Raw genomic sequence first — 14,435 nt, forward strand, 5'->3', positions numbered from 1 at the left:
CTTTGTAGATTGGAGTTGACATTAATAGTAGTTATTTTAATACTTGACGTTCAACGGTAGTTTAGGAGAGAGAATATTACAAGTGGCCCGTGCACCGCACGGGCATTAAATTGGTGTGGTATGGAGGGAGTATATTTTTACAAAAATAATAAATATGTTTTTTTTTTTTGGCAACAGTTTATACTTCGATAAGATACGCTAAAAAATTGCTTAGTGCAAATTTAACTAAGAGAATGACTATTATTGGGCAGGTCGTGTCAGTTTCGTGTTTATGGCAGTTTTAAAAGGATCATCCTACTCCTAACCTGAAGAACTACAAAAAAATGCGTCAATTCTTCCGACCCTAACTTTTAATAACACAACCAGACCTATTTAATCCTTTAATATTTAAGTAGATTTTAGAGTTTATTTGTGAAGATCTGAGTTAAGCAAAACTGAACTCAATAAAGTTAAACTAAACTGAAAATGAGTTGAAATTAAATCCAAAAGAACTTGGCCTAAGGGTAATGAACTCATATGGGTTGGAGTTGAGTAGATAAACTCACTCTATCCCTCACATAATATAGTGAATGTAAATTATTCACTGGACCAGGTGGAATACACATTAACACTGTTTTGTAGAGACATTATACATTTATATCACAAGATCATACAAGTTGGCCCGTGCATCGCACGGGCATTAAATCTAGTATATATATAAAAGAGAGTTTTTTCGAGCGATTCTAGAGCGTCCACATCATCAAAAATTAATTTAGGAAAGTATCATAAATAATATTTTTAATATAAAAAAATTAAGTGGGGAATCTTTTAATTATTACTATAATATATATTTCCTAAAATTATATTTAAGTGATGTTTCTAAGTTTTATATAAAAACTTTTACATTTCATTTGGCAAAAAAATATAAAAAAATTAAGTGGGGAATCTTTTAATTATTACTATAATATATATTTCCTAAAATTATATTTAAGTGATGTTTCTAAGTTTTATATAAAAACTTTTACATTTCATTTGGCAAAAAAAATATCGTTAAAAAAATTATGAAAATAATATAATTAGATTCGTGGTTAAAAATGCTATCATTAGAGTATAAATTTCATATTATTTGCATATATTAAAGATGGTGTATTTAGCTTCTTAATATGTTATATTTCACACATTGAAATTGTCCCACATCGAAAGATTAGCATAAGATGGATGATCATATGATTATAAATAGGAGGCATCTTTGGAACCTAGGTACCAACCCAAAATCTATTGAGCCTCTTAAGTATTGTCTTGGAGAGCTCTTTAGAGTTTATATGTTATATTCAAGTGATGTTTATAATCTTTATAGAAAACCTTATACATCTCATTTGACAAAAAAAAATATCATAAAAAAATTATGAAAATTATATAATTAAATTCGTGGTAAAGAAAATCTTATCATTAGAGTATAAGTTTCAATACATTTGCACATACTTTAATTATGATAAAAAATAAAAAAAAACATACGAATATTAATAAATAGTATAGTATTTGCTCATTGTTATTAAACTGGGTTGGATGTCGAATTAGGTGCGAAAAAGATGGTGTATTTCTAAATATGTGATTTGTCCCACATTGAAAAATAGTGTAGTTGTGGTAAATATACTAAATCTAAATAGTTGAATTGTCCGACATTATAACATTATCATGAAGTGAGGTGATCACATGATTATCCTTGGAACTTAGGTATCAACGACCAAAAATCTTTTTAATCTCTTAAGTATTGTCTTAAAGAGCTCTTATAAGACTTTGTTTAACGATACGCCTTAATTACAACAATACCATACAAATATTAATCACGTAAACATTTACAAAGGCGGTTACATATTATGGAATATGGATACTATGTTAGGTCGCCTTCTTCCGGTTTGAAACATGTTCCACTCTTAGAAGCAATTAGTTGTATACTTGTGCTACACGTATTCATTTTTCTCCCCCTCCCTTAGTAATTTCATGCTTAGATATGATATATTGATATGAATGCTCAAGTGCTCAACTATGTCGAATTTTCACGAACTTGCCACGACATTGCATCAATTTGTTTAGGTTTGCAAGGTAACAAATCAACATATAAATAGGTAAAGGAATTACCCGACTTTATTAAATTAGGGCCTTAGGGATTTATGGCCATAAAACTCGCACTATGGGCGATGCATGTTAGCATGTACACCAAACCTCTCGACCTCGCTAAAAACTATAAGAGGTTGCTTTCAAAGGATCTAATTAATAGATAGTATAATATTTTTTTATTATTAAATTGGGTTTAATGTCAAAATAGGTGCAAAAAAGATGGTGTACTTATTCGTATGTTATTTATCCCACATTGAAAAATATTGTAGGTGTGGTAAATATATTACATATAAAATAGTTGAATTGTCCCACATCAAATGATTATCATAAGGTGAGGTGATCCAAAAAATTAATTTAGGAAAGTATCATAAATAATATTTTAAAAAATAAAGTGAATTTTTTTTAATTATTATAATATTTATTTTCTATAATATATTTAAGTGATGTTTCTAATTTTTATATAAAAATTTTTACATTTTATTTAGTAAAAAAATATCGTTAAGAAAATTATGAAAATAACAAATTTGATTCGTGGTAAAAAAAAAGGCTATCATTAGAGTATATATTTCATATAATTTGTACATATATAAGATTGTGTACTTCTTAGTATGTTATATACTCCCTCCCATCCAGACCAAAGGTTACATTGACTTTTTGGCACTATTCATGCTCGTAGAGAATATTTGATATTATTCATAATTTATAAGAGAAAATATAGTCATGTGAGATCTTGTTTGGTTTATCGTCATGAATGCTATAAGAATGTCAAATTTTTATAATTTTTAATAATGTATAACTAAAAATATTCACGTTACAAAACGCGTCTCGACAAGTGTGATAAAGTCAATGTAACCTTTGGTGTGGATGGGAGGGAGTATCTCACATTGAAAGATAATATAGGTGTGGTGAATATACTACATAAAAATAATAGAATTGTCCCACATAGAAAGATTAGCATAAGATGTGGTGATCATATGATTATAAATAGAAGACATCCTTGGAACTTAACTATCAATCCAACATCTTTTGAGTCTCTTAAATATTGTCCTAGATAACTCTTAAGAGTTTCTATCATTATCTCCAGAACATGATATATATTTTCTATACTAAATTCAAGTGATCTTTATAATTTTTATATAAAACCTATACATTTTATTTGACAAAAAAGTATCGTAAAAAAAATTATGAAAATTATATAATTAGATTCGTGGTAAAAAAAATGTTATCACTAGAGTATATATATGTTTCATATCATTTGCACATATTTTAATTATGATAAAAAATAGGAGAAAAAACGTACGAATAGTGATAGATAGTATATTATTTGTTCATTATTAAATTGGGTTGGATATAGAATTAGGTGCTAAAAAATATGATATATTTCTAAGTATGTTATTTGTCCCACATTGGAAAATAATGTAAGTAGCTTTTTTACTTTGATAAATAGTAGAATTAAATCTTTATAACTTTCAAATATAGGTAATTATTATGCCTCATTACATTTGAGTAACTAAAACACATCATAATTTTTAACCATTAATCAAAATTGCACTTAAAAGAAAATATTTTGCATTTGTTTATACATTTTATTGCTCCCTCAATTACATCTTAAAAATCGTGTTAGGAAAAAAAAATGTAATTTAAATCATATCATTTGTACATATTTTAATTATGACAAAAAATGGAAAAAAAACGTACGAATATAATAGATAGTATAGTATTTTCTCATTATTAAATCGGGTTGGATATCGAAATAGGTGCAAAAAATATGGTGTACTTTTTTGTGTGTTATTTGTCCCACATTGGAAAAATAATGTAGGTGTGGTAAATATACTACATATAAATAGTTGAATTATCCCACATTAGAAAATTATCATAAGGTGGAGTATCCTAAAAATTAATTTAGGAAAGTATCATAAATAATATTTTTTGATGTAAAAAATAAAGTGGATAATATTTTAATTATTATAATATTATTTCCTATATTATATTCAAGTGATGTTTCTAATTTTTATATAAAAACTTTTACATTTCATTTCGCAAAATAATATCGTTAAGAAAATTATGAAAATAACATAATTTGATTCGTGGTAAAAATACTATCATTAGCGTATAGATTTCATATAATTTGTACATATATAAAATTGTGTAGTTCTTAGTATGTTATGTAATACCCGTCCTTTTAGAGACCCTTTGACCAGTGTTGACCGACCTTGGGAGCGGGAATAGTCTTAGAAAGACGTACCAAAGTTATCTTGGGTTACGAGTTGGGAGTGGTACTCGATAGAGTAGAGGCTACTCGGTCGAGTAGCTTAGTTACTCGATCGAGTATGGGGCTACTCGATCGAGTAGGTTGGGTACTCGATCGAGTATCGAGTTTGCAGCGAGGGTTTTATATCGCGTTTTGTTAAATCCGCAAATCATTTCCGCCTCATTCCTTCCATCCTTTAGTCGCCTCTTTCCCTTCCCTTCACCACAAAACCTCCATGGAAGCCCTTTGAAGGTCCTTGTGCCTTAGGAGAGCGTAGCTTGAGTCGGGTAGCGGTCTTTTGCCGGGTTTCTCCTTATAGGTATGTCATAATCATCATCACTTTTCCCATCGTTGTGATTAGGGTTTGCTTGATAGTAATAGATAGTTGTTTTGCCCTTATAGGCTTTGCTTGGTTGCTGGTTACGACATGTGTCGGCGTGGATTGGTTGCGGTTGCGTAAAGGTAGGTTCGCCTACTCAGTTTCTGTAGATAGTCTAGTGTGTCGATCGTTGTATCGTTGTTGTTGTGTTGTGATTGCGGTTGGGTGACGGTATGTAGACGATTGTGATTGTGATTGTGATTGTTTGTCTGTGGTTCTCGAGATGCGTTCTCGGCTGAGTGGAGTCACTTGCGGGAGTGGCTTCACGCCCTAGTTTTGCCCTTCGTGGAACCCGTCACGGAAGGGGATGTGCACATTAATGGGACAGGGTTATCGCTCGGTATGATGAGCGGGGCTTAGGTGGGAACGGCTGCGGTCCCCCACTGGCAGGGCTGGTCCAGTGGACAGTCGATGATGGAGATGGAGTGGAGTACCGATTGTGATTGATTGTGTGGTGTTGTTTTGTTAGTTGTGGTTAACTTGGTTGTGTCTTATCTCAGTACTGACCTTGTGTGGTTGTCTTCTTTGTTTATGTGTCTGCCGTGATCCCCTATGGTGAGCAGTCTGTCTTAGCAGGTGTTGATGTGGTTGCTAGCTGGAGTCCGGGCAGGGATGAGTCGCCACGAGATTTAATAGTTATAGCAAGTAGTCTTTGAGTTGTACCTTTTATATTACTAGTTGGATAGATGGCTTGTAAAGTAACTTAATAGTTCTTTTATCGACACTTGATTATTACTGTCCTCGGGCAACCGAGATGGTAACGTCTTTATATGCTAAGGAAGGCCTAGTTAAGGCTCCTCTGTATATGGGGGTGTTACAAAGTGGTATCAGAGCGACGATTTTGGAACCTGTAACAAATGAAAATAACGAACGTAGTGAGTCTAATAAAATGAACCTGGTGTATGTGTAATGGGAGCCCCGCTGATGCTAGATTTTGGGTGAGTAGGCGCCCTCATTTCAAAATCTTGGCCCCGTGACACTTAAGCCAGTCACATGGTATGTGTAATACCCCGTATTTTTTATATAATTAATTAAACGGATATTATTGTATATTAATTATTATATATTTTATATTACTAATTCAGTCGAGTTAATATTGAGTCGATAATTTCGTTAAGTTATCGTAAGTTAATTAAGACGGGTTTATAGGGAATTCGAAAGGTGAGCTAAACAATTTACCAACGACCCATTTGAGCTGGCCCAATACACGTCCAACCCATTTAGCCCTAACCCTAAACCCTAAACCTAATACACCCTAATCTCCCTCAACCCGCCTCCCTGAAACCGCCTCCCTTTCATCAGCTCCAACTTCACCCTCAAGCAATTCGAGAGAGAGAGAGAGAGCGTGGGCTTTGGCGGCACGGTAAGGAAGAGCATAAGGCGGTTGTCGACGTTCATAGGCGGCGCTGGTGGCTATAGTGGCGGCAGGAAAAGGTAAGAGCAACCTATGTCCTCTGTTTTTAGCTTTTGATGTCGGGTTTTGGTTGGGGTTGCGTGTCTTAGGGAGGGGATAAGGGTGGTTGGTGTCAGGGTAATGTTAATGGGTGGTATGTGGCGAGTGTCGTGGTGGTGGTTAGGGTGGTTCTTGGTGGTTGTAGTAACAGTAAAAGGCGGCTTTGACAGGGGGTGGTAAACGGGTATTGGTCACGGGTTTTCAGACGGGTTTAGACGGGTATGTTTGGGGTGGCGCCACCGTGGACTTGGGGGAGGTCGAAACGGTGGTGCCACGGTGTCTGGGTTCGTGGGATGACGGTGAGCAGCACGGTGGTGGTGAGGCAGGGTGTAGGTGTTGGCTGCGGTGGTGGTAAAGGGAGAACAGGGGGTGTTTGGTGAGCCGTGGTGGTGAACCAGGCCACATGGCGGCCATGGTTTGGCTCGCCGGCGACGGTCGACCCCAGTGGGGGTGGCCGTTGGTGGCTGGGTCAGAGTGGGGGTTGGGCCTGGTGGTTGACACGGTGGTGAGGTGGCGCGAGGGAGTGCGGGGATGCGTGTGAAGGGACGTGGTTTATGACGGGTTCTTTTAGTGTTTGATTCGGGTTTTCGTAATCGTATAATTCATTTAACCTTTAGTTATCATTTTGGTTATTCAATTTAATTCCCGAACCATTTAAATTAGTTATTTATTTTAACTCCCGAGTTATTCAAAATGTTTAAAGACGGTTTTGAGTCGGGATTGTTAGAGTTATTCAAATACTTGTTTCGGTTCATCGTATAATTCGTTTAATTCTCTAATTATCATTTTGGTCTAAGTTCCGGGTTACTTAAAATAAAATAATAATTAATTAATTAAAGACGGGTTTTTGAGTGGGTTTGTTAAAAGAGGAAAGTTACTATGTCGGGAAAGTTTCCATTTTGGGAGATTTCTATATTTAGTAGTTAGTAATTATAAATATTATAATTGTTTTAGGTGACGAATTCGTGAAGGATCAATTATCAAATTCATTGCTTTATTTTCGGGACTGCTTAAATTGCTTAATTGGAATTGCTGGCGCTTTGAGGTAGGGAAATACACTTGACTTGTTATCGTTGTTGTTAAATTGTGTTGACTTGGTTCATGGTTGTTGATTACGTTATGATTCATATGCGGGAAAGTGATTGTCTGAATTGTTCGTGTGGAGTATGTTATTTCAACATTTTGATAGCTGGCATGATTTCATTCATTGATATACATATTGTGTTGCATCGACATCTTGTTGAGCATTGCATATGCATTGGAGTTGGAGGATGGTGTGGTGGTGACGGTGTTGAGATACGATGTGATGTTGTGATAAGGCCCAGGCGGGTTCTGCAGGACTTGCCCTGGTGTCCTCAGTGCGAATGGCGAGATCGACTACGGTCGATATATAAAGTCTACCGGGGATCGGTATGGTGGGCGTTCGGGTTATGAGATATGAGATATGAGTTGGAGATGGAGATGGAGGTGACGGAGGAGCATGCATATCATATTTTATTGTTGCATTGTTTTCCTACTCGGCCTTGGTGACGACCGTGTGTATTCGTGTACGCCTGTGATGATCCAATTATTGGGAGCAGATTGTGAGTAATTTCAGAGACTGATGGGAGATGGCCGGGAAGAGAGCTTGGATGACTGACTTAGTGCCTAGCCCACCATAGTTTTATTAGTAGTTTTATCAGACTTTATCTTTTGGTCATATTTTGGAGGCTTTGTTTTAATTCCAGTTGTAATCTCACTATAAACATTTTATTAAAGTACTGTGTTTCTTCCTTTGTTATCTACTGCCTCGGGTTTCCGAGATGGTAACACCGTCATTTATCTGAGGAGTCCTAGTTCAGGCCCTTAAATAAGTGGGGGTGTTACAAAGTGGTATCAGAGCGAACGATCCTCAGGCCTAAACCAATGAGCCCAATGAACATAGGATGTGTCTAAATAAAATGAACCCCGGGATAGAACTGTTAGGAGCACACTACGGTAAGGTATGAGTTAGGGGCCCCCTCACACCGAACCAGCGGCCCTCTCAGTTTGACCCGGAAACCCTGAGTGTATATGAGAGAAAGGGTAGCAAAGTTGCTTGAGGTTGGGCATGAAATTCCTATATCGTTGCCTAAGTGTTAACTGATTGATACATTGGTTATTGCATAATCGAGTTGATGTATATCTTGAGACCCATATATTCTAACCATTCTGCAGGACAACGCTACGGTAAGTATTTTGTATGAATGATGACGTGAGCATATGATGTTGTGGAAATGAGAAATAAAATTTTCGAGTTCAGGTTAATAATCAATGAAGTGTTGTGGTAGCCGTGAGTATGAAAATAATTGCGAGTCGATGATAGTTACCTAGTTGGATGTTGAATGATGTGTTGATTGTACTATTATGCCTAGTAATATGCGGTTATGTGATCCCGAAGCCATGCTAGTATAGTATTGTGATAGTAATTAGAAACACTGTTGAATTGCATGTTTTTAGTCATAGCAATCGTGATTTAGATGTAAGGAGTAGATCGAGATGCGAAGGGATTCTACGGGATAGATGTTTACGAAAGTACAGTGTGAGATTTAAGTTAGGATGAGTTAGTATCGATAGTATGGTTGTAAGAGTTTGAAACATAGGAAATGAATGACCTAGTGCTGAAACACGTTGTTTGATTTTACTCTCGAATTGATCTTACTGCCATTTCTTTTCTGTTTATTGCCTATGGATGAAAATTTTATGAGAGATAGCCTCGGGAGTTAGTGTTCATTTGGCGTTGGTTTCATGCTTATATGATGTACGGATTAGGAGTAATAAATATTTTAGTGGGCTGTGGTCCTGTGCAGTGATGTTTTGACCAACGATTTTGTAAAAATCCTCATTTAAATTGTATTAATAATTTTTGCATAATTCCAACTCCATCGATCAGAAGATTCGCATATGTTTTCAAATTAACAAACCACGAAAATTCTTGATGCCTCTATACTAAACGGTAGGTTCTGCAAACTGACCCAAGTCTTGGACCAATTGCTGTCACATGTTTGTTTGGACCAACTGAGTTGTAAAATTCCTTAAAAAAAAAAAAATGAAATTTTTGTGCTTTGGACCTAATTCTTTTTCCCCTGTGTTTTTAACTCTCCGTGTTTTATAAAAATAATATGAATCAAGTTTTAATCGGACGGTTATTTATTCGTGATCTTTGAAGGTTACAACGTGAAACATGACTTGTAAAATGTGTGTTCTAGGTTGAGTTTCATGCAGTTGTTTGAATAATTCATGAGCCTTAGTAATGTGAATTTATAATGCTTTATATGACGATAGTAGCACGTTTGTTCAGTAGTTATGTATCTTAACAAGTGATAAAAAAATTAAAACTTAGTTGATAACATTGTTGGCATGATAGCGTGAGTAAAATTGGATAGCTTAAATTGATTCTTAGTCAAGGGTGAAATATTTTATACGAATCCAGTTGTTGCATATTTTATGTATGTTTGGCATGTTGTACTATCTCTAGTATGTTCATCATATTTGCATGATTGTCGGATATATATAAATATAAAACTATGTTGTCATATCTTGGTAAAGTTGATGGCGTTAAAAGTTAATTTGATTGTTCTAATATACTCGCATGAATAATTATAATAGTTATGTTTAAAAGTTACACATGGATGGTAGTAATGAGTGTGTCTAAATGTTCACACATGTAGAATGCATCTAAGTTCTAATGCCTTTCATATGAGTTGTGTGCCAATAGTTATATTTATTACCTTCATCACATTAAATTATTTCAGTTGGACCTAAAACTATAACATGATAATAAACAATGTTGTTATTCCTTATTGAATATGTTCGTTATTACAATGTCATAAAATGCTAAAGTGATTCTTGCAATTATATGGGTGTGATATAAAGGAAACTGTTTGATATAACACGACAATTGGCATATCTATATTCTCGAGTCGTTACTATCAATTATAATATAATAAAGATTGTTATGATAACTATGTTGACAATTATAATAGGATAACCCTTTGATGATTCACATGATATGCATTGGTTTAAATGATAAGTCATTATAGTTACATTTAATTGAGCCTACGAGTTGCCTAATTATTCAATCATGCAAATCAGAGAAGTTGTTCAAGTTGCTAACCTTTTATCATAGCTAGTGTTCTACAAAGTTTATGATGGCAAATGTATATGTTTAAACTATTTATACAATACCTCTTGTTTTGCTGAAAATGAATTATACTAAGTTGCTAGACACAATTGAATGATATGGTTGCTAAAATGTGAAACATAGGTGTGATATGGAAGTAATGATGTCGTTGTCATTGATCATATGTAGTTACTTTTATTGGGAAACATGTTTTCAGAATTGATATCGTGCAAACAATTTTTATAATTTAAAATATGAATTATGAGTATGTTGTTGATTGCTTAAATTCATCGACCTAATTCGTGACCTAAACCAGTGAGTGAGTAAATGGTTGTATGGACATGCCAATAAGATCCTGTGATTGTGATAGATAGTAGTGGTAAATCTATTTCTGTGATATGTTTACAAATGTGAGAAGTTCTTAAATTGTTTTGTTGATTTTGCTCTCGCTCGTTCATAGTCTATAATTGATCATCAAATTTATTAGTTGTAAAACTGTGTAAACCATAATTCCTTTCTTGCTGTTCTTTTAGTTGCTATTGTGTTTTTAAGTTACGCATGAGCTAGAAATAAATGTTACGTGTTGACAATCAGTTAATTCCTTAATAAAACCTTGTTTCCACCCTAATGTTGATGCGCAATCTCTTATCATGTATTCTTTCCTGTCACGTGTGGTTGATAATGATTTGTTGCATAGGTATATGAAAATTTGAAAAGAGGTCACAAGGACGTAACCATGTTTTTAGTTGGGTAGGATTGTAAAATCTTAACGCTTAATTTGCACTTGGTTGTAGATTGCAGTTTTGACCGAGTTGACGTTTCGCTGTGAGGTTACCTATGCAAATAAATCCTATATGTTTTGTTCCTACTTCTGTAGTTAGTTGATGTGTAAAAAGACAGTGTAGTTAAACTACTGGTAATGAGTTAGGAGTTAGCCTATGAGCTGAGTTATGTTTACGGGAGTTATGTTTACGGTCCAGTGCGACCATGGTTAATGAGTTATGTTGAATTTGAGATCGGAATTTAGATGGAAGATGACGGTGTTCTCATGTGATTATTTAGTGTTATACAGTTGTGTTCTCAGGTAGTTATTAGTAGTAGTTAATTGGGTTAAGTAAAGACGAGTTAAACTTCGGGACGAAGTTTATTTTTAGGAGGGCAGAATGTAACATTCCGTATTTGTTATGTTTAATTGATGTGTCAAAAGTGTGTGTTAACCGTGTTAGAAATACGTGATGTCCGTAGGTACGATATACAATACCCTTTTGAGGTTTGAGTATGGGAGCGAACTTCGGGACGAAGTTCATTTTAAGGGGGGAAGACTGTAATACCCCGTATTTTTTATATAATTAATTAAACGGATATTATTGTATATTAATTATTATATATTTTATATTACTAATTCAGTCGAGTTAATATTGAGTCGATAATTTCGTTAAGTTATCGTAAGTTAATTAAGACGGGTTTATAGGGAATTCGAAAGGTGAGCTAAACAATTTACCAACGACCCATTTGAGCTGGCCCAATACACGTCCAACCCATTTAGCCCTAACCCTAAACCCTAAACCTAATACACCCTAATCTCCCTCAACCCGCCTCCCCGAAACCGCCTCCCTTTCATCAGCTCCAACTTCACCCTCAAGCAATTCGAGAGAGAGAGAGAGAGAGCGTGGGCTTTGGCGGCACGGTAAGGAAGAGCATAAGGCGGTTGTCGACGTTCATAGGCGGCGCTGGTGGCTATAGTGGCGGCAGGAAAAGGTAAGAGCAACCTATGTCCTCTGTTTTTAGCTTTTGATGTCGGGTTTTGGTTGGGGTTGCGTGTCTTAGGGAGGGGATAAGGGTGGTTGGTGTCAGGGTAATGTTAATGGGTGGTATGTGGCGAGTGTCGTGGTGGTGGTTAGGGTGGTTCTTGGTGGTTGTAGTAACAGTAAAAGGCGGCTTTGACAGGGGGTGGTAAACGGGTATTGGTCACGGGTTTTCAGACGGGTTTAGACGGGTATGTTTGGGGTGGCGCCACCGTGGACTTGGGGGAGGTCGAAACGGTGGTGCCACGGTGTCTGGGTTCGTGGGATGACGGTGAGCAGCACGGTGGTGGTGAGGCAGGGTGTAGGTGTTGGCTGCGGTGGTGGTAAAGGGAGAACAGGGGGTGTTTGGTGAGCCGTGGTGGTGAACCAGGCCACATGGCGGCCATGGTTTGGCTCGCCGGCGACGGTCGACCCCAGTGGGGGTGGCCGTTGGTGGCTGGGTCAGAGTGGGGGTTGGGCCTGGTGGTTGACACGGTGGTGAGGTGGCGCGAGGGAGTGCGGGGATGCGTGTGAAGGGACGTGGTTTATGACGGGTTCTTTTAGTGTTTGATTCGGGTTTTCGTAATCGTATAATTCATTTAACCTTTAGTTATCATTTTGGTTATTCAATTTAATTCCCGAACCATTTAAATTAGTTATTTATTTTAACTCCCGAGTTATTCAAAATGTTTAAAGACGGTTTTGAGTCGGGATTGTTAGAGTTATTCAAATACTTGTTTCGGTTCATCGTATAATTCGTTTAATTCTCTAATTATCATTTTGGTCTAAGTTCCGGGTTACTTAAAATAAAATAATAATTAATTAATTAAAGACGGGTTTTTGAGTGGGTTTGTTAAAAGAGGAAAGTTACTATGTCGGGAAAGTTTCCATTTTGGGAGATTTCTATATTTAGTAGTTAGTAATTATAAATATTATAATTGTTTTAGGTGACGAATTCGTGAAGGATCAATTATCAAATTCATTGCTTTATTTTGGATCGCTTAAATTGCTTAATTGGAATTGCTGGCGCTTTGAGGTAGGGAAATACACTTGACTTGTTATCGTTGTTGTTAAATTGTGTTGACTTGGTTCATGGTTGTTGATTACGTTATGATTCATATGCGGGAAAGTGATTGTCTGAATTGTTCGTGTGGAGTATGTTATTTCAACATTTTGATAGCTGGCATGATTTCATTCATTGATATACATATTGTGTTGCATCGATTACTGTTGAGCATTGCATATGCATTGGAGTTGGAGGATGGTGTGGTGGTGACGGTGTTGAGATACGATGTGATGTTGTGATAAGGCCCAGGCTGGTTCTGCAGGACTTGCCCTGGTGTCCTCAGCTGCGAGCTGGCAGATCGACTACGGTCGATATATAAAGTCTACCGGGGATCGGTATGGCTGGGCGTTCCGGGTTATGAGATATGAGATATGAGTTGGAGATGGAGATGGAGGTGACGGAGGAGCATGCATATCATATTTTATTGTTGCATTGTTTTCCCTACTCAGCTTCGCGGCTGACCCTGTGTATTCGTGTACGCCTGTGATGATCCAATTATTGGGGAGCAGATTGACAGGTAATTTCAGAGACTGATGGGAGATGGCCGGGAAGAGAGCTTGGATGACTGACTTAGTGCCTAGCCCACCATAGTTTTATTAGTAGTTTTATCAGACTTTATCTTTTGGTCATATTTTGGAGGCTTTGTTTTAATTCCAGTTGTAATCTCACTATAAACATTTTATTAAAGTACTGTGTTTCTTCCTTTGTTATCTACTGCCTCGGGTTTCCGAGATGGTAACACCGTCATTTATCTGAGGAGTCCTAGTTCAGGCCCTTAAATAAGTGGGGGTGTTACAGTATGGGAATGTGGAGTCCGTGTGTGTATGTGTGATATGTGTGATAACTGAGCCGGAGTTACCTCTGGTTAAGTCGTTGCTAGAGTTAATAAGTGTGATAGTGGCATTTGGGCCGTGTCAAGTAATCTTTGGTGGCATTCGTAAAGTTCTTAGCGTGATTAGTAAGCTTACATAATAGTTATAAGATACGTGATGAAAGTTACGTAGTAGAGATGCGCGAGAATGTGGAAGTGAATGTCGGGACATGAAAAGTGAAAGTGTTAGTATATGTTATAAGTTTACGGTAGTCATATACGAGCTTATGAGTTATACCGTAATTGCTATGATGATAGTTATAGAATAGTCGAGTTGTAATTTGAAGCATGGCATATAGTAATGCGTTAGTATCTTGTTTATTGGTTGAAATTTTCCGCTGTGTAATAATTGATTTGTGTAAGATGATTTATTTATGATTGAATGTGGAAAGT

The sequence above is a fragment of the Silene latifolia genome, chromosome 3 (assembly GCF_048544455.1).
Source record: "Silene latifolia isolate original U9 population chromosome 3, ASM4854445v1, whole genome shotgun sequence".
NCBI lineage: Eukaryota > Viridiplantae > Streptophyta > Magnoliopsida > Caryophyllales > Caryophyllaceae > Silene > Silene latifolia.